The following is a 22,874-nucleotide window of genomic DNA, read 5'->3' on the forward strand; positions in this document are numbered from 1 at the left end:
CAATGAGATAACACCTCACATCCATTAGAATGGTTGCTAACAAAATAAACAAGGATGTGGAAAAACTGGAATCTCTATGTACTGCCAGTGCGAATGTAAAATGGTTCAGCTCCTACACAAATCAGAATGGCAGTTCCTCAAAAAATTAAAAATAGAATTATCCAGAATGGCCATCATCAAAAAATCTACAAACAAATGCTGGAGAGGGTGTGGAGAAAAGGGAACCCTCTTGCACTGTTGGTGGGAATGTAAATTGATACAGCCACTATGGAGAACAGTATGGAGTTTCCTTAAAAAACTAAAAATAGAACTACCATACGACCCAGCAATCCCACTACTGGGCATATACCCTGAGAAAACCATAATTCAAAAAGAGTCATGTACCAAAATGTTCATTGCAGCTCTTTTTACAATAGCCAGGACATGGAAGCAACCGAAGTGTCCATCAACAGATTAATGGATAAAGAAGATGTGGCACATATATACAATAGAATATTACTCAGCCATAAAAGGGAACGAAACTGAGTTATCTGTAGTGAGGTGGATGGACCTAGAGACAGTCATACAGAGTGAAGTAAGTCAGAAAGAGAAAAACAAATACCGTATGCTAACACATATATATGGAATCTAAAAAAAAAAAAAAGAAAAAAAAAAGAAAAAAAATGATCAGAAGAACCTAGGGGCAAGACAGGAATAAAGACGCAGACCTACTAGAGAATGGACTTGAGGATATAGGGAGGGGGAAGGGGAAGCTGGGATGAAGTGAGAGAGTGGCATGGACATATATACACTACCAAATGTAAAACAGATAGCTAGTGGGAAGCAGCCGCATAGCACAGGGAGATCAGCTTGGTGCTTTGTGACCACCTAGAGGGGTGGGATAGGGAGGGTGGGAGGGAGGGAGATGCAAGAGGGAAGAGATATGGGGACATATGTATATGTATAACTGATTCACTTTGTTATAAAACAGAAACTAACACCCTTGTAAAGCAATTATACTCCAATAAAGATGTTAAAAAAAATAAAATTAAATTGAAAAAATAAATAAGTAAAATAAAAATAGAATTATCATATTATCCAGCAATTCCACTGCTGGGTATATATACCCAGAAGAATTGAAAGCAAGGTCTCAAAGAGAGATTTGTACACCCATGTTTGTAGCAGCATTATTCATGATAGACAAAAAGGTGGAAGCGACCCATGGACAGATGGAATGGATAAACAAAATGTAGTATATGCATACAATTGAATGTTATTCAGTCTTAAAGAAGAAGGAAATTCTGGCACATATTACAACATGGGTGAACCATGAGGACACTATGCTAAGTGAAATAAGCCAGTAACAAAAAGACAAATACTTTGTGATTCCACTTATATGAAGTACCTATCGCAATCAAATTCATAGAAGACAGTATGTAGAGTGGTAGTTGCCAGGGGCTGGGGGAGGAGGGAACAGGGAATTGTTTAATAGGTAGAGAGATTCCGTTTTGCAAGATGAAGAGAATTCTGAAGATCTGTTTCACAACAATGTAAATATACTTAGCACTACTGAAATTGAAAATGGTTAAGATGGTAAATTACATGTCATTTATATGTTACCACAGTTAAAATGCAGGTTTGTTAAATAACTAAACTTCAAGAGTTAAAAGAATTCCCATTAAAAAACAAAGTGGGGAAAAATCATATCACGAAGGGAAAAACTTAGGCTGGGCACAGTCATCAGCTTGGCCACAACAGATGACGAGACACAGAAGCAATTTTCATTATTTTGTCAGAAATATAGAATGACTCAAAAAGTATACATTCAGCCAAGGTGTCATTTACCTGCAATAGCAACAACAAGGCACGTGTATTAAATATAATCAGGATTTATTTCACCCTGAAATCTCCACTTGATGACATAACGCAGGTAATCATGTGTCAAATCAAATTAATGTGCTTAGGAGAGCCTCGGCATGAGCTTCTTATCAATCCATGTAAACAAAGAATATCTGTGATAATAACGGTGACCAAAAAATGCAGCTATTATAACTACTAAAAGAAAAGCTATATGACTGAAACGCATGTAACTGTAATGAACAAAGATAAAAACTCCAGGAAATCGCAAGAAAAAAGAAAACATTCTTCACCTTTTGAGAGTCAATCAATACTGTTTTATTTCTAAAGGTGCTAAAACAGGAATTTCAGGCCAAATTTAAAGAGCCAAAAGAGAAAAGGGGAAATGGGTGACAAAGGGATGGCAGTGCTACACTTTTTTATCTGAGTTTCCTATCCTTACCACTGCTTCCCATAAAACCAGGGAGGCAAATGGTCCAGCTGGGATAAAGAAAGCTGTGATCACTTTCAGAGTCCATTTGCTTCACATGCAGATTTAGAACAAGGAAGTCAGAAAAGCACTTGAGAGACCAAATAATCTCCTCATGTTTTGTTTTAAAATACCACCTTCTACCTATGGCAGCAGAAGCTTTCTTCTTCAAAGGATCAGACCCAAGATCTTGCTTCAATATACTCACTGAAGACAGTATATTTCATGCTCTTAAAAATCCTTCCTTTTCCACATATAGGATCAGTTTTTCCATTTGCTTCTCCAGCTTTTCAGTCAGACCTACATTTGGCCTAAAAGTCTACCGTTCTCTCCACATGGCACTCAGCTAATGCATTCAAAGGCAGGAAGACAGCTAGCCCATCCTGCTCGTGCTGCCTGCACAAAAGAAACACAAGCACCACAGTCGCACTGTTTTACACGTATTTGAACAGTTCAGAGTTCAGGATTCTACAGATTGAAGGAACTGGCCAAAAAGCATTTAAATAAACTCACTGTTTGGATTTCAAAGACTGTATTGACAGACATACAGTTTTCCCTTTTGGAAAGTGTTCCTGATGGGGAGCGATGCTATCCTGAAACTTGTCAAAATAACTAGGAATTGTAAAAACACAATTTTCAGAAAAATCTCAGAACAGTTGTCACTACTAGGGCCAAGGATGTATTGGCCATACTCTATTTACAGTTTCAAGCTCAAGCTACTTTGTGCTGTATTATTTAGAAAATGGGGGAAATCTGAAGTTTAGGAATAATGGGTCAGAAATTGGCCAAAAGAGAAACACACCCTATAAGTTCAAAAAAAAAAAAGAAAAGAAAAAGAAAAAAGAATGGTGCTCAATCATCAAGGGAGAGAGCAAGAAGAACTAGGTGATGAGAACAAAGGAAGAGAAGTCAACTCAAAAGACTGAGAAAATCCTCTTGAAAGATAGGACAATTAAAAGAATTACTCTTTGAATAAGAATTACTCTTTACTTACTAACACCCTGTTTCTTTCCATTACCCAAGGCCCACAATGTCTAAACTCCTGATTTCTTTAGTATCGGCATGCTTTGACTCAGCCAACTGTACAGGGACCCAGAGCCAGAGTCCTGAAAAGACTAGCAGTAATCAAGAGTTCCACGCAAGAAAGTGGAATCATAGATAGGGTTGATCCATTTCTACTGAGGAGTGTTCATGGAGCGAGCCTCTGAGCCATGCTGGAGCATCTGCAGTCCACAGGTTTCAGGACAAGGAGATTACAACTTTATAACCAACCCTCAGGCTGAGCTAGACTCTTCCAACCAGAGCCAATGGAGGAGTCTTGGGGGATAGTTCCTTCTAAGAGCAAGTGCATGTTTCTAAAATCAGAAGTAATTCCCAGATTACTTAGAATAGAAGGGTGTAAGGGGAAGGGAAAGAGGGAAAAGGGGAAAGCAAATGCGGGTGGGGGCAAAGTGTCAAAATAGCTGGCCAGAATGCAGAAGTCTACAGCTGTGATAAGAAAGGTATTCAGCCCAGAATAAGTTAATAACAGCAAAGGAGGGTTTCCCTGGTGGCGCAGTGGTTAAGAATCCGCCTGCCTATGCAGGGGACACGGGTACGAGCCCTGGTCCGGGAAGATCCCACATGCCATGGAGCAACTAAGCCCGTGTGCCACAACTACTGAGCCCGTGAGCCACAACTACTGAAGCCCATGCGCCTAGAGCCCATGCTCCACAATGAGGAGCCACTGCAATGAGAAGCCCACGCACCACAATGAAGAGTAGCCCCTGCTCGCCACAACTAGAGAAAGCCCATGCGCAGCAACGAGGACCCAATGCAGCCAAAAATAAATAAATATATTATAAAAAGAAAAAACAGCAAAGGAGTCTGTGGACAGAGGCATCTTCCATTACTTAAGGTTTCCAGTAGCTTAAATTTCAAGTTCTTTTCAGAGAGTAAATGAAAATCAATTCTGAGGGACTGAACTAAAGAAGAGTGGTTTAAAACTGTACCTCAGACTTGTGGTTACCAAGTGGGGGGCGTGGGGGGAGGAATGGAGTGGGAGTTTAGGATTAGCAGATGCAAACTATTACATATAGAATGGGTACACAACAAGGTCCCACTGTATAGCACACGGAACTGTATTCAATATCCTGTGATAAACCATAATAGAAAAGAATATGAAAAAGAATATATATATATATGAATCACTTTGCCATACAGCAGAAATTAACACATTGTAGATCAACCGTACTTCAATAAAATAAATTTTTAAAAATAAAAATAAGGGGCTTCCCTGGTGGCACAGTGGTTGAGAGTCCGCCTGCCAATGCAGGGGACATGGGTTCATGCCCCAGTCTGCGGAGATCCCACATGCCGCAGAGCGGCTGGGCCCGTGAGCCATGGCCGCTGGGCCTGTGCATCCGGAGCCTGTGCTCCGCAACAGGAGAGGCCACAACAGTGAGAGGCCTGCATACCACGCATATATATATATATATATATATATATATATATATATATATATATATATATATATATATATGTATAAATATATATATATAAAAATAAGACCATACCTCAACATAAAAAGGTTATGCCTGGAAGACAGCTTTCTGATGTGTTTGCCACAACATGAGAGAATCGGCACTCAAATTTATTTCTGGTATAGATAAACTGTTATAATCTTCCTGGAATACAATATGGATGTGTGTATGTGTGTGTATGGTTTGCATCAAGATCCTAAAAAGTACGTTGAATCAGAGGGTATGTAACTCTACAACTAGGAGTTTATACTGTGGAAAGTGCTAATTAAGGACAAAGATTTTGCTACAAGAGGGCTTAATGCAATATATTACTAGAAAAATTTAGAAACTATCTAATAATATAGTGCTTGCCAGCTGAGTTATTAAAACTATGTTCACATGCAATTCAATTTTATACAGACAATAAAAATTAAATTGTATTGAACTTAGGTATCTATATATCACTCCCATTTGGGAAACACATACACACAACAAGATTATACATACATATCTATTGTGCCCTGAGGTGGCATGAGTATTTTAATTTTCTACAGAAAAGTAATGTACAGGGCTAAGATAGAGTAACAGGGACCTGATGACTGTGTGTTTTAAAAAAAAAAAAAGGAAAGAAAGAAACTATAAAATACTGGACATCTAAGAAGTGGGAAAAGAACAAGGTGAGCCCTATGATTGCCCCAGCTTCCTGCCTCAAGAGTGTCCAGCCACAGTACGGGGGAAATCCAGGTGGGATCCATAGAACGTACTGAGTTAAAGAGGCAGATGTGAGAACCCAAGAAGCTCAAGGCAGCGAGAGTTCCCAGAACAAAGTACCACAGAAGAGAGAACCAGAAAGACAGAAAAGTAAAGAAACATAAAAAATAAAGAAAATATTTTAAATTTTACAGTACAGTACCTTGAAAAGTCCAGTAGTTCACACCAGCCACATTAACTAACATGACTGGACATGCAAATGCACTTTCACATCTTTGAAAGTTTGCAACTTGAAGGTTCGTATGTAGGGGACTTACCAATAGAATATTACTGGGCAAGAAAAAAATAAAATGATAATAAATGCTATTATAGTATGCACGAACCTTAAAAGCATTATTCTGTGTGAAAAAAGCCAGTCATACAAGGCCAAATACTGTGATTCCATTTATATGAAATGTCCAGGATAGGCAAATCTCTGAGACAAAAAAGTAGATTAGTGTTTGCCAGGGGATTGGAAAGAATAAATAGGGAATGACTGGGGTTTCCTTTGGGGATGGAGAAAATTTTCTAACACCATGGTGCTAGTTGCACAGCTCTGAATATATCAAAAACCACTGAACTGTATTCCTTAAATAGTTGAATTATATCCCAATAAAGCTGCTAAAAAGACAACTGACAAAAATAATAATGATGGGGTTTATTATAGAAATAAAAGTTTTAGAAAAGTTAGGAGGGAGAAAAGTAAATATACTGTTGTATACTATAAAGGGTTATAATATCACTTAAAAGTATCACTTAAGAAAATATCACTTAATATAATTAATTTAATTAAATATATATACCTTAAAATAAATTTAAGCCTACTATAAATGCTGAATCAACCACTAAAAACAAAACAAGGAATTACAGCTAATATGCTTAGGAGGAGATAAAAATAATAAAATATACCAAATGCAAAAAAAAAAGGGGAAACAAAGAATGGACAGGACAAATAAGCAAACAGCAAGATGAGCAAGAAGATGGACCTAAATATAACCATAACAAAATACACACACACACATACACACAAGAAGTGGTCTAAACAACCCAATTAAAAGGCAGATATTGTCAGACTGGATAAAAAAGCAAGACCCAACTCCCTACAAGATACACTACCTACAAGAACCATACTTTAAATATGAAGACACAAATAGTTTAAAAGGAAAAGGAAAAAGATCTGCCAAACTGACACTAAAAATAAAACTGGAGTGCCTATATTAATATCTGGCAGAGTAGATTTTAGAGCGAAATACATTACCAAGGATAAAAAAAGTCATTTAATAATGATAAAGGGGTCAATTCATCAAGATGACACAGCAATAATAAAAGTTCCAATGATATGAAGTAAAAACTGATGAGAGGAGCAACAGAGAAATCTGCAATTACAGCCAAAATTGCAATACCCCTCTGTAATTAATTGATAGAACAGAAAATCAATATGGATAACAAGAACTTGAACAATATAATCAATCAACTTGATCTGACTGACATTTTTAGAACACTTAAACTGAGTGCCAGCAGAATACACATTCTCCTCAAGTGCAAAAAGAACTGGTACCAAGATAGACCATATTCTGGGCCATAAAACAAGTTTCAATAAATTTAAAAGGATTCAAGTCATATAAAGTATGGTCTCTGACCACAACTGAATTAAATTAGAAATCAATAACAGAAAGATCTTTGGAAGATCACTAAATGCTGGAAAACTATCATCTCTCTAAATACCTTATGCAATAAAGAAGAAACTGAAGGAGGAATTAGAAAGTATTTCAAATTGAATGAATATTTTGAGTGTTTTGAATGAAGATAAAAACAAAGCATCAGTATTTATGGGGTGCCATTAAAGCAATATCGAAGAAGAAAATGATAGCATTAAGTATTTATAGTAGAAAAGAAGTCTCAAATAAATGACCATTAGAAACCAGAAAGAGATGATCTCATTAAACCCAAAGCAAGCAGAAAAAAAGGAAACAGTGAATAACAGCAGATAACAATAATATTATAATAGCAGAAAATAAAAGCAATAAACCCAAAAGCTGTTTCTTTGAGAAAATCAATACAATTGCTAACCCTCTAACCAAACTGGTTAGGAAAAGAAGATGACGCAAATTTTTAATGGCAGAAACAAAAGAGGGGTGGTCACTACTGACCCAATAGACATTAAAGGATATAAAGAATAAAGATAGTGTGGTATGGGCCTAAAGAAAGACAAATAGATTAATGGAACATAATAAAAAGTTGAGTAGACCTATACTTATATAAACAACTAATTTTTGACAAAGGTAAATAGGCCATGCAGTGGAGAAAGAAGAGCCTTTCCAACAAATTGTGCTGAACCATTGGATATTTGAATACAAAACAAAAAACAACTTTGCTTGATAACTCAAACCACAAAAATTAACTTAAATTAATCTTAAATTAGCTCATAGACCTAAACGTAAAACCTAGGACTATTGATATAAAACTGCTAGAAGAAAACATAAGAGAAAATCTCTGCGGAGTTGGGTCAGGCAAATTTTTCTTAGGTAAGATATCAAAAGCATGATGCATAAAAAAACAAACTGAAACACTAGTCTTCATCAAAAGTTCTTCTGCTCTTCAAAAGACACTAAGTAAATTTAAAAAACAAGCCACAAACTGGGTGAAAATACTTTCAAATAATGTCTAATAAAGGACTTGTATCCAACATGTATTTTTAAAAATCTCAATATTCAGTAAGAAACCAAACTCACTTTTTAAATTGGGCAAAAGATTTAGACACTTCACCAAAGATAATATATAGGAAGCAAATAAGCACAAAAGAGCAATTAGGAAGAAACAAATTAAAACCACAATGAAATACCACTACATATCAATAGAATAACCAAAATTAAAAAGACTGACCATACCAAGTGTTGGTGAGAATATGAATCAACTGCAACTCTCACACACTGCTATGGGAATGGAAGATAGGATCAATTTGGAAAACAATTTGGCAGGTTTTTTTAAAAATTAAATATGCACTTACTATCCAATCAAGCCATTTCACTCCTATGTATTTACTCAAGAGTAGAGAAAGTATGTCAGCACAAAGACTTGAGCACAAATGTTTATAGTAGCTTTATCTTTCTTTAATAGCCAAAAACTGGAAACAGCTCAAATGTCAATTCACAAACAAACAAACAAATTGCTGTAACGTCCATACAGTGGAATTACTACTCAGCAATAAAAAGAAATGAACTAGTTATAGACACAAAAGCATGTACCAATCTCAGAATAATTACACTGAGTGAAAGAAGCCAAACAAAACACAGCATTAGCTGTATGATTCCATTTATATAAAACTATAGAAAAAGCAAACTAATTTATAGTGACCAAAAGCAGATCAGTAATTGCCAGAACATATGAGGGGAGGGTAAGGTAACAGAAGGAAGGACTTCAAAGGGACAGGAGAAAAATTGAGGGGTGGTAGATATGTTTATTATCTTGATGGTGGTGATGATTTCAAGAGTATATACACATGTCAAAACAAATCAAATTGTACATTTTAAATATGTGCACTTCATGTACGTCCCTGATAAAAAATATTAATACAAAGCATGTCTTATAATAAAGAAAAATGCTATGATACAGATTTTTAAAATACAATATTCAAAGAATATCTTCCTTGAAAGGAAAACACTGGCTTATAAGAAAATCTGAGCACTAACTATAACATACACATATATTTGTAACAACGCAAGGGCAGCCCAGTGCCGAGTGTCAGAGGTTAAATGAGGTAAGGAGGATGTCCCCATGGGAAGGCAGCTGACAGCACTTGTCAGAACATAAAAGGTAAAGGGGCATCCAGCAGAGGAGGAGAGAGAGATACAGACTCATGGTTTTCAAGAGCTATAGAAATAAAAATAGAGGTTTAAGAGTGTGTATGGTGGGGTGTACGTGTGTGTATGCAAGTCAGAGGCCTGGGAGTAGTGGCATCCCAATAACTATGAGTATCCTAGCACTTAGACCTTGGTCTCTAAATACCATTCTCTAACTGAAAAGAACCAGGCTCTTTGGAGAAACGCCTGAGTCCAGAGCTGTGGCCAGGGAAGTATACAATGACTTGGAACATCTTCTTGTGCCCGAAAGAAAGAGAGCACTCAAAGAATTACGAAGAGGTTAAAAAGACAAGGAAATTACCCTAAAGGGACCCTCCCTGGCCTCAAATGGACATTTTTGAGATTCAAAATAAATGACAGAACAGATTTATAACACTTTGAATAAGATAGGAATCTTTGAGTTCATTATAATATAAATTAACTAATAAAAGTTTGACAAGAAATAGGATATTTACATAGACTCAAATACTTTCCCACAAAATTCTTACTACTTACAAAGGAAAAACAGTAACTTTACAGTGGAGAAGTCTGGAAGACACTACCTTCATCAAGTGATCAAAGCAAACATCACCAGATATTGGGACAAATACACACTGTGTGCAACCTCATAGGATGCAATGAGAAGACTATGGCATCACTTTTGTGATATTCCTGTCAAAGTTTCAAAATCTGAGTTTAATTTAAAAAAAAAAAGGGTCAAACCCAAATTGAGGAACATTCTACAAAATAACCACCCTATAATCTTTAAAAGATCAAGGTCATAAAAGAAAAAAAAACTGAGAAACTGTCCCCATATTAAAAGAGACTAACAAGAGACATGACCAACTAACACAATGCAAGATTCTGAAATGAATCCTTTGCTATAAAGGGTATTATTAAGACAATTGGGGAAAACTTAAATGGATTTGAATATTAGCTGATAGTATAATAATGATGTTAATTTCTGAACTCTGATGATTGTTTTGTGACTATGTGGAAGAATGTCCTTGTTTTTAGGAAATACATTATAAAGTACTTGAGGGTGTTGGGACATCATGTCAGTAATTCATTCCTAATTGACTTGGCAAGATAAAAGGTTCTTTGTATTTTTGTACGGCACTTGCAACTTTTCTGTAAGTTTGAGAAAGGAGGAGTGGGGGAGGAGGAGAAGCCCCATGATCTAAAATAAAATGTGTTTAGTTGGAAGAGAGTGTTCCTGTGTCACTACTAACCATAAGAATAGATGTGCACAAGAAGAAACTGAATTTAAAGAAAAAAATTTTAATCTAGTTAGAAGTTACTGTGACAAATTACATGACTATCCCAGACACACATGTGCCTGATTTTAGAGAAGACAGGAAAAGACGTCTCAGACAAATGGCAGAGTATAAGAGGCATGCTGCTGAAAGTCAAATAGGTCTTTTGAAAAAGGAGAAATCTGGACCACAGTAAACAGTGCAGGCAGCAACATCCCACCAAGTTTTGCTGTATTTCCAAAAGCTAAAGAAATACTATAGTATTAGAGAGACACATTTATATTCAATGCAGAACAAAGAAAAGGGCAGATACCCCACAAATGTGGTCCTAAGAATGTCTTCTGTTTCCCAGATATAGGGAAAATGTGACAAGGTACCATGTTCTTTGAGGCTGTGGATTATGAAATTTCTTCTGCCAACTAGTGAGAATAATCTCTTCCAGATGTTGTTTGGCCCACAGTGTGCTATTCAAAAATATGAAATTTTTGTTTATTTTCAGAGTTCAAGAGCCAAATAAGAAACTTTGTTTCCTTTACTAACTTCTAATTAAGTCGGAGATAACAGCTTAAAAAAAAAAAAATCAGTGTACATCCTAAATCTAAATCTTATAGATCCTGCCCAAAGTTGTAAGGGGGAAAAAAAAAAATCAAACCTGTTGAATACAACCCTAGTATCTAATTCACCATGGAAGAAAAAAATGAAATTTCCTTTCCTTTCCTGCTACAATAGATATCACTTTTCTTCAGTGAAGTCCTTCTTGGCAATACCTCTTTAAAACAGTAGGTAATAGAGGGAAATCTAAAGAAAACTAGTATTGTGTTGGAGAATGAGTTATTCCCAGCTGGGTTGAAGATACGTGAAGACTGTAGTTTTCCTGAGAATTCACATACATGCTTTTGCCCACTTGAGAGGTCAACAAGGAAAGGATGGCCTCGTTCATTAATGTAACAATTCTGTGAGCAACATTTCAAACATATCACCCTGTGGAAGAAATCAGGAATGTGAAGCAAAGGGAATCAAATGACTCTTCTCTGTTCACAATAATTCAGTAACCATGATAACAAATAAACCAAAAAAGGGCTCCTCCCTAACTTTCAAGGGAATGGTATTCAAACTCCTGTTTTCCTTTTATGAAAGGGTTTTCAATGTAACAGTGTGTATCTGGTATCTTTTTCAATTGTTGTTGAAGCTGTTTACCACAAAAGCAGCAGAATATAGACAGGAAAAGAAGCCTTTTTTAAACTGTGAGGAGATAATAAAACCACAAAGTAGCCACAAGTCCCTCTGCCGGAGATGTGACCTAAAAACCAAGTGGAGACTTAAAAACAGCTGTGAGGTGCCACTTTAAAGACTTCTAACCATCTAACCATCAGCCTGAAAGATGCTGTCCTGAGTGTCCAGAAGATCACAGGGGGAAATCCAAATATGTGGAGAATGAAGAGTGTCGTACAGAAAATTTCTCACTAGTGTGAAAGGGATTATATGGCCACTCCAAAGAGAAGATAAGGCATTATAACATGAAAAATGAAATTCTGGTTATAAAAGGGATCAGAAAAAAAAGTTTTTGCTAAACTGATATTACCTAAAAAATCTGGAAGATGAAGGAACAACCAAACAGACTCAGCTGCAGCAGTTTCTACCTGACCAAGAACTGGGGCTTGAAAAGGAGGAGTGTGCTGGAGGGTCGGACTTAGTGTGATTGCTATTTTAAGCCAAGTCATGGAACTAAAATAAGCAGGCAACCTATCTATAAATGCTTTGTGTTCCAAGATGTCTCCATTTTACACTACTGTAGTTCTGGGCTCCGAGAAACTGAATGTAGTGTTAAACCCGCTGCAGAGAAGTGGGTCCAGAGGGAAAAGGAAAAGGTCACCTCGAACCACACCAGTTTCTTTGGGCGGTGGCTGTGGAGGTGACCAGGATGACAAGCAAGGACTCTCCTCCTGCTGGGACCTGATGGTTTCGTTTTGGAGCCTGATCTCAGGTCCATGTTACATGAACTCCTCTCAGTTGGAGCTCAGAGCACCACACGGATTTCTTTTGGCCCCAATCCCACATTGCAGCTGTTTGTACTTATTTGAGGTATGGTGTATTTTGAAACAAAATGAGCCAGACTTCCCCTACCGCCTATGTCAGTGCCTGGTAATGGGAAACATTAACTCTTTCACAGACAGGCGATAGCTGTAGTGCATCCATCAAATGGAGGAGACATAAAGAAATACTGACCAAGAGCTGGGAAAGTTTCTCCAAACAAGAAGCTCGTTTCAAAGGAGAGGCAGATATTCCATCATTTACTTATTTTCTGGACCCCATTTATCTCCAAATAAGTTTCAGCCAGGTTACAAGAGGTTATAAAAGAACAAGAGTCATGACTATGAACAATTATAAGCCAACAAATTGGATGATCTAGAAGAAATGGATAAATTCCTAGAAACATACAATCCACCAGGACAGAATCATAAAGAAATAGAAAAATTGAACAGACCAATAATAAGGAGACTGAAAAAGCAAAACTTCCCAACAGGGAAAGACTAGGACCAGAAGGTTTCACTGGTGAATTCTATCAAACACTTAAAGAAGAATTAATGCCAATCTTTCTCAAACTCTCCCAAAAAAACTGAAGAGGAGGGAACACTCCCAAACTCATTTTACAAGACCAGCATACCCTGATACCAAAGCCAAATAAGGATACTACAAGAAAAGAAAACTACAGGCCAATATCCCTGATGAATACAGATGCAAAAATTCTCAACAAAATTCTAGCAAACCAAATTCACCACCATGTTAAAAGGATGAGACACCATGATCAAGTGGGATTTATCTCTAGGATATAAGAATGGGTCAACATAATAAAAATCCATTAATGTAATATACCACATTAACAGAATAAAGGATAAAAGTCATATGATCCTCTTAATAGATGGAGAAAAAGCATTTGACAAATTCAACATACGTTCATGATAAAAACTCAAAACAAACTGGGTATAGCAGGAACATACCTCAACATAATAAAGGCTATATATGACAAACTGACAGCTAATATCATACTCAATGGTAAAAGGGTGAGATTTTTCCCACCAAGATCAGGAACAAGACAAGGATGCCCACTCTTACCACTCCTATTCATCATAGACCTGGAAGTCCTAACCAGAGCAATTAGACAATAAAAATAAAAGGTATCCAGATCAAAAGGAAGCAGTACAGTTGTTTGCAGATGATGCGATCTGTATAAAATCCTAAAGATTCCACCAAAAAACTGTTAGGTATAATAAACTAATTCAGTAAAGTTGCAAGATATAAAAATAAACATACAAAAATCTGTTGTGTTTTTATACTCTAAAAATGAATACCTGAAGAATAAAGAAAGACAATCCCATTTATAATAGCATCTAAAACAATAAAATTCTTAGGAATAAATTTAACAAAGGAAGTGAAAGATCTGTACACTGAAAATTACAAGAGACTAATGAGAAAAACTGAAGATACAAATAAATCGAAAGATATCTTGTGCTCATGGATCAGAAGAATATTGTTACAATATCCATATTACCCAAAGCTATCTATAGATTCAATGCAATCCAAATCAAAATTCCAATGGCATTTTTCACAGAAATAGAACAAACAATCCTAAATTGATATGGAACCATAAAAGATCCCACATGGCCAAAGCAATCCTGAGAAAGAAGAATAAAGCTGGAAGCATCACAATTCCTGATTTCAAGCTTCATTACAAAGCTATAGTAATCAAAACAGTATGGTGAACAAGACCAAGATGGCCAAGTAAAAGGACGTAGAGCTCATCATCTCCCACAAACACATCAAAAATACATCTACATGTGGAAAAATTCTTACTGAAACCTGGAAACTGGCAGAAGGACTCCTATACATCCAAGGCTGTAAGAAAGATACAAAAGTAGTCAAGTAGGAAGGGAAGAAAAGCAATCAGCTTGGGACCTGTGCCCCTGGGAAGGGACCCAGGGAAAAAGGTAGATTACACAAGTGGACACCTGCCCTGGGGAGTCAGCAGGTCAAGCCAGAGACTGGGCATCCTAGTCCTGGGGTCCGATGCAGTGGACACAAGCCCCCTTGGCTAGTTGGAAGACCACTGAGTCAGACAGAAAGGCCGGAGAAGACTGGACTCCACTCATAAGGAGCATGCGTGAGCAATGTGCTTACCTAGGTAGTGCCCCAGGAGCTGCCCAGATCTCTGATGGCGTCCCCCTACCACAGCTAACTCTCCGACACTCCTTGAGAATCCATGCAGGTTCCCACCAGCCCTGTGGAGTAGTTCCACAACAGGGCAGGGGTGGTAAAGGAAGGGGAGAATGATCGGCTATGAGAGACAAAGGGGGCTCACACCTGAGGCTGTGTCTGAGCAGAGCCACAGCCACCTACAGAGGCAACACATTAGACCTCTGTCTATGCACAGGCCCCACTTGCTTCAGCACTTCCCTCTTCTGGGGCAAAGTCCCAGTGAAGGGAGAAGAGAAAGCACACACTTAAAGGGAACAGAGCCAACATGAGCTCGACCCTCAGGGCTTCTGCCCTAGCAACTTGGGATCAGACCCCCCACCCCTGACAGGGCAGTGACAGCCACTGAGCAGCAGAAAGGAAGTCCCACCTCACACCTGGCTCCAGCTCTAGCCCCTCCATCTCCAGCACCCCCGCCCCCACCAAGGTGAAAGCTGCCAGCACACCCTAAGGAAAGATGGGAATGGCATCCATGTCAAACCCAGCACTCCCACCAAAGGCACTGGCTAAAAGCAGTCTGTATAGGGATGCTCCCACATAAGAACACCCCTTCAAGACCACAACAGGTAACTGTTTTATCTAAGTTCATAGAAGCAGAGAAAGTTTAGCAAAATGAAAAGGTAGAGGAACTACTCAATTGAAAGAGGAAAAGAAAACCCCTGAAAAAATAATGAAATATAAATAAATAATTTACCAGATAAATAAATAATTCAAAACACTGCTAACAAAAATGTTAACTGAATTAGGAAAAAGAATTGACTTAAACACTGAACAAGGAACTAGAATACATAAAAAAGATCCAATCAGAAATTAATGATTCAATAGCTGAAATAAAAAACACACTAGAAGGAATGAATAGCAGACTAAGTGATACAGAAGAATGCATAAGTGATGTGGAAGATGGAATAATGGGAACCACCCAATCAGAAAGTCAGAAAGAAAAACAAATTTTTTAAAATGAGAGCAATTTAAGAGATCTCTGGGATAACATTAAGTGTTCCAACATTCACATTATAGGGGTTCCAGAAAAAGCAGAGAGAGAAGGGGATCAAAAAATGTATTTGAGGCAATTATGGCTGAAAACTTCCCAACCTGAAGAAGGAAAATGATATCCAGGTATGGGAAGCACAGAGGGTCCAGAACAAGATGAACTGAAACAGACCTACACCAGGACATATCATAATTAAAATGGCAAAAGTTAAAGAGAGAATTCTAAAGGCAGCAAGAGAGAAAAAAAAAAAAAAAAAGAGTCATATACAAGGGAATCCCCATAAGGCTATCAGCTGATTTCTCTGCAGAAAATTTGCAGGTCAGATGGAAGTGGCATAACATATTCAAAGCGCTGAAGGGAAAAACCTGAAACCTGGAACACTGTACCCAACAAGATTATCATTTAGAATAGAAGGAGAGATAAAGAACTTCTCAGAGAAGCAAAAACTAGAAGAGTTCATTAATACTAAACCTACCCTAAAAGAAATGTTGATGTGTCTTCTCTAACTGGAGAAGAAAGAATCCACAGGAAAGGGAAAACCCCACTAGAAGAGGCAAATATATGATAAGGATTAAGGATCAACCATATAAATAAGCCAGTACATGGATTAAAAGACAAAAATATTGTAAAAGCAACTATAACTGCAATAAACAGTAAAAGGACAAACACGAAGACGTAAAATAGGACAACAAAAACACAAAATTGTGGGGGGCGGAGTAAAAAAAAATGTAGAACTCTTAGAATGTGCTTGAACTTAAATGACTACCAGTTTAAAGCAAGTAGATATAGTTACAGGTCAACATATATGAACGTCATGGTAACCACAAATCAAAAATCTACAATAGATATATAAAAACCAAAAAGGAAGGAACACAAACATACTAGTAAAGCAAACCATCAAACTACAAGAGAAAAAAAAAACAAAAAGAATTTAAAATGAACAGAGAAGAACTACAAAAACAACTGGAAAACAAGTACTAAAATGGCAATAAGTACATATCTATCAATAATTACTTTAAATGTCAATGGACTAAATACGCTAATCAAAAGACATAGGGCAACTAACTGAATATAAAAACAAGAGCCAGGGCTTCCCTGGTGGCACAGTGGTTGAGAGTCCGCCTGCTGATGTGGGGGATGTGGGTTTGTGCCACGGTCCGGGAGGATCCCACATGCCACAGAGCAGCTGGGCCTGTGGGCCATGGCCACTGAGCCTGCGCGTCTGGAGCCTGTGCCCTGCAACAGGAGAGGCCACAGCAGTGAGAGGCCTGCGTACCACCAAAAAAAAAAAAAACAAGAGCCGGGCTTCCCTGGTGGCACAGTGGTTAAGAATCTGCCTGTCGGGCTTCCCTGGTGGCTCAGTGGTTGAGAATCTGCCTGCCGATGCAGGGGACGTGGGTTCGTGCCCCGGTCCGGGAGGATCCCACATGCTATGGAGCGGCTGCGCCCATGAACCATGGCCGCTGAGCCTGTGCATCCGGAACCTGTGCTCTGCAACAGGAGAGGCCACAACAGGCGAGAGGCCCGCGTACACCAAAAAAAAAAAAAAAAAGAATCTGCCTGTCAATGCAGGAGACACGGGTTCAAGCCCTGGTCCAGGAAGATCCCATATGCTGCAGAGCAACTAAGCCCATGTGCCACAACTACTAAGCCTGCGCTCTAGAGCCTGCAAGCCACAACTACTGAGCCTGCGTAACACAACTACTGAAGCCTGCACGCCTAGAGCCCGTGCTCTGCAATGAGAAGCTACCGTAATGAGAAGCCCGCACACTGCAACGAGGAGTAGCCCCCACTCGCCACAACTAGAGAAAAGCCCACATGCAGCAATGAGGACTCAACATAGCCAAAAATAAATAAATAAATTTATTTTTAAAAAACCCAAAAAACAAGACCCTTCTCTACATGCTGCCTACAAGAGACTCACTTCGGGGCTAAAGACATATATGGACTGAAAGTGCAGTAATGGAAAAAGATGTTGCATGCAAACATAAATGACAAGAAAGCAAGGACAACAAAACTCAGAGAAAACAGACTTTAAAACAAAGGCTATAACAAAAGACAAAGAAGGTGATTATATAAGAGATCAGTACAGGAACAGGATGTTACACTCATTAACAATATATGCACCCAATGCAAAAGCACCTACACATATAAAGCAAATACTAACAAACATAAAGGGATACATTGACAACAGTACAATAATAGTAGGTGGGAACACCCCACTCACATCAATGGAGAGATCATCCAGACAGAAAATTAATAAGGCAACAGTGGTCTTAAAAGAGACAATAAGTCCAGTTGGACTTAATAGATATCTGCAGGACACTACATCCAAAAACAACAGAATACACATTCTTTTCAAGTGCACATTAATCATTCTCCAGGATAGATCACATGCTAGGCCACAAAAAAAGTCTCAACAAATTTAAGAGAATAGAAATATCAATCATTTTTTCCAACCACAACAGAATGAAACTAGAAAACAACTACAGATGGAAAAATGGAGAAAGAACAAACACATGGAGACTAAACAAAGTGCTACTAAAAAACCAATGGGTCGGGCTTCCCTGGTGACGCAGTGGTTGAGAATCTGCCTGCCAATGCAGGGGACACGGGTTTGAGACCTGGTCTGGGAAGATCCCACATGCCACGGAGCAACTAGGCCTGTGAGCCACAACTACTGAGCCTGTGCGTCTGGAGCTTGTGCTACGCAACAAGAGAGGCCACGACAGTGGGAGCCCCACGCACTGCAATGAAGAGTGGCCCCTGCTCGCCGTAACTAGAGAAAGCCCACACACAGAAACGAAGACCCAACACAGCCAAAAAGTAAATAAATAAATAAATAATTTAAAAAAACAAAACCAAAAACAATGGGTCAATGTAGAAATCAAAGAGGAAATCAGAAAATACCTCAAGACAAATGAAAATGGAAACACAACACTCCAAAATCTATGGGATACAGCAAAAGCAGCCCTAAGAGGAAAGTTTACAGTGATACAGACCTTTCTCAAGAAACAAGAAAAATCTCAAATAAACAACCTAACCTACCATGTAAAGGAATTAGAAAAAGGACAAATAAAGCCCAAATTCAGCAGAAGGAAGAAAATTATAAAGATCAGAGAGGAAATAGATAAAATAGATATCAAAAAACAATACAAAAGATCAATAAAACCAAGAGCTGTTTTTTTGAAAGGAAAAACAAAATCAACAAACCTCTAGCCAGGCTCACCAAGAAGGAAAGAGTGAGGACCCAAATAAGCAAAATAAGAAATGGAAGAGAAAAAATACGAACCAATACCACAGAGGTACAACAATCACAAGAGAACACTACAACAGTGATATGCCAACCAATTGGGCAACCTAGAAGAAATGGACAAATTCCTAGGAACATACTCAATACAACCTGCCAAGACTGAATCAAAAAGGAATGAACAACCTGAACAGACCGATCACTAAAAGTGAAATTGAACTTGTAATAAAAAGGAAGAAAAACCTCCCAGCAAACAAAATCCAGGACCAGATGGCTTCACAGGGGAATTTTATCAAATATATAAAGAAGAACTAATACTTATCCTTCTCAAATGATTCCAAAAAACTGAAGAGGATAGAACACTCTCAAATTAATTCTACCGGGCCATACCATTACCCTTATATCAAAATCAGACAAAGGCACTACAAAAAAAAGAAAATTACAGGCCAATATCTTTGATGAATATAGATGCAAAAATCTTCAACAAAATATTAGCAAACCAAATCCAACAATATATAAAAAGGATCATACACCATGATCAAGTTGAATTTATTAAAGGGACACAGGATGGTTCAACATTTGCAAATCAGTCAGTGTGATACACCACACTAACAAAAGTAATGATAAAAATCATATTATCATTTCAATAGATGCCAAAAAAGCATCTGACAAAATAGAACATCCATTCATGGCACAAACTCTCATCAAAGTGGGTACAGAGGAAACATACCTCAACATAATGAAGGCCATTTATGATAAACCCACAGCTAACATCATATTCAACAGTGAAAAGTTGAAAGTCTTTCCTCTAAATTCAGGAACAAGACAAGATGCCCACTCTTATCACTTCTATTTAACATAGCATTATAAGTCCTAGTCACAGCAAGCAGACAAGAAAAAGAAATAAAAGGCATCCAAATTGGAAGGGAAGAAGTGAAACTGTAACTATTTGTAGATGACATGATAACTTATATAGAAAATCCTAAAGTCTCCACTGAAAAATTATTAGAACTAATAAATGAATTCAGGGCTTCCCTGATGGCGCAATGGTTGAGAGTCCGCCTGCCAATGCAGGGGATGCAGGTTCATGCCCCGGTCCGGGAGGATCCCACATGCCGCAGAGCGGCTGGGCCCGTAAGCCATGGCCGCTGAGCCTGTGCATCCGGAGCCTGTGCTCCGCAATGGGAGAGGCCACAACAGTAAGAGACCCACATACCGCAAAAAAAAATAAATAAAAATAAATGAATTCAGCAAAGTTGCAGGATACAAGATTAATGTGCACAAATCTGTTGCTTTTCTATATACTAATAATTAACTCTCAGAAAGAGAAAGTTAAAAAACAATCTTGTTTAAAATCACATCAAAAGAATAAAATATCTAGGAATAAACTTAACCTAGAAGGTGAAAGACCTATACTCTGAAAACTATAAAATACTGACAAAGGAAACTGAAGATGACACAAAGAAATGGAAAGCTCTTGGACTGGAAGAATTAATATTGTTAAATGTTTATGCTACCCAAAGCAATCTACAGATTTAATGCAATCCCTATCAAAATGCCCAGGACATTTTTCACAGAACTAGAATAATCCTAAAATTCATACAGAACCACAAAAGACCCCAAACTGCCAAAGCAGTCTTGAGAAAAAAGAAAAAAGAACAACGCTGGAAGTACCAGGCTCCCAGATTTCAGATTATACTACAAAGCTACAGTAATCAAAGCAGCATGGTACTGGCACAAAAACAGACACATAGATCAAGGGAACTGAAGAAAGAGTCCACAAATGAACCCATGTATCTATGGTCAATTAATCTAAGACACAGGAGGCAAGAGTACACAATGGAGAAAAGACAGTGTCTTCAATAAGTGGTGCTAGGAAAACTGAACAGCTACATGTAAAACAATGAAATTAGAACATACAAAAATAAACTCAAGGGCTTCCCTGGTGGCGCAGTGGTTGAGAGTCTGCCTGCCGATGCAGGGGACATGGGTTCGTGCCCTGGTCCGGGAAGATCCCACATGCCACGGAGCGGCTAGGCCCGTGAGCCACGGCTGCTGAGCCTGCGCGTCCGGAGCCTGTGCTCCGCAACGGGAGAGGCCACAGCAGTGAGAGGCCCGTGTACCACAAAAAAAAAATAAAAATAAAAAAAATAAACTCAAAATGGATTAAAGACCTAAATGTAAGCCCTGAAACCATAAAATGCCTAGAGGAGAACATAGAACACTGTTTGACATAAATCATAGCAATAATTTTTGGATCCATTTCCTAAGGCAAAAGAAATAAAAGCAAGAATAAACAAATGGGACCTAATTAAACTTTTCTTTTTTTAATTTATTTTTTATTGAAGTATAGTTGAATTACAATGTTGTGTTAATTACTGCTGTACAGCAAAGTGACTCAGTTATACATATATATACATTCTTTTTCATATTCTTTTCCGTTATGGTTTATCACAGGATATTGAATATAGTTCCCTACGTTACACAGTAGTACCTTGTTGCTTACCCATTCTACATATACCAGTTTGCATCTGCTAATCCCAAACTCCCAATCCAACCCTCTCCCAACCGCCCCCCCCCTCCTTGGCAACCACCAGTCTATTCTTTATGGGACCTAATTAAACTTAAATGCTTTTATACAGCAAAGGAAACCACTGACAAAAAAAAGACAACCTACATAATAGGAGAAAATATTTGTAAATGAAACTACCAATAAGGGGTTAATGTTCAAAATACATAAATATAAATAGTTCATACAGCTCAATATCAAAAAACAAACAACCCAATCAAAAAATGGGCAAAAGACCTGAAGAGACATTTTTCCAAAGAAGACATACAGATGGTGAATAGGCACATGAAAGGATGCCCAACATCATTAATTATTAGAGAAATACAAATCAAAACGAGATATCACCTCACACTTGTCAGAATGGCTATCATCAAAATACAAATAACAAATGTTGGTGAGGATGTGGAGAAAAGGGAACTCTTGTACAACTGTTGGTGGAAATGTAAACTGGTGTAGCCACTGTACAAAACAGTATGGAGGTTCCTCAGAAAGCTAACAATAGAACTACCATATGATCTAGCAGTTCCACTCCTGGGTACATTTGTAGCAAAAATGAAAACACTAATTTGAAAAGATACATGCACCCCACTGTTCATAGCAGCACTATTTACAATAGCTAAGATGTGGAAGCAAACCAAGTATCCATCAACAGATGAATGGGTAAAGAAAAATATTTGCAAATGATATGACATTGTATGTACAAACAAGCAAAGACCCAAAACTATAAAACTACTAGAAAAAAAACAAAGGGGAGAAGTTCCTAGACATTGGTCTTGGCAATGGTAGTTTAGATATAGCACCAAAAGCACAAACGATAAAAGCAAAAACAAGTGGGACGACATCAAACTAAACACTTTTGCATATCAAATGAAACCATCAACAAAACGAAAAGGCAGTCCATGGAATGGGAGAAAAAGTTGCAAACCATCTATCTGGGTCACGGGTTAATATTCAAAATATATAAGGAACCCATACAACGATAGCAAAACAACAAACAATTCAATTAACAATGGGCAAAGGCCTTGAATAGACATTTTCCACAGAAGGCGTGCAAATGGCCAACACATATATGAAAAATGTTCACCACTAATCATCAGAAACATGCAAATCAAAACCACTACATCAACTCACACCCCTTAGAATAGCTATTATTAAAAAGAGA

The 22,874-nt window shown here is 37.9% G+C and overlaps 1 protein-coding gene across 6 annotated transcripts in view; it reads right to left on the reverse strand.

The window, feature by feature from the left end:
* The window catches only part of LPAR1 (lysophosphatidic acid receptor 1), a 159,136-nt gene that overhangs the window by 93,955 nt on the left and 42,307 nt on the right, over positions 1-22,874 (reverse strand). The window lies entirely within an intron of this gene.

Source organism: Mesoplodon mirus, assembly GCF_964341445.2.
Source record: "Mesoplodon mirus genome assembly, chromosome: 1".
Lineage (NCBI taxonomy): Eukaryota > Metazoa > Chordata > Mammalia > Artiodactyla > Ziphiidae > Mesoplodon > Mesoplodon mirus.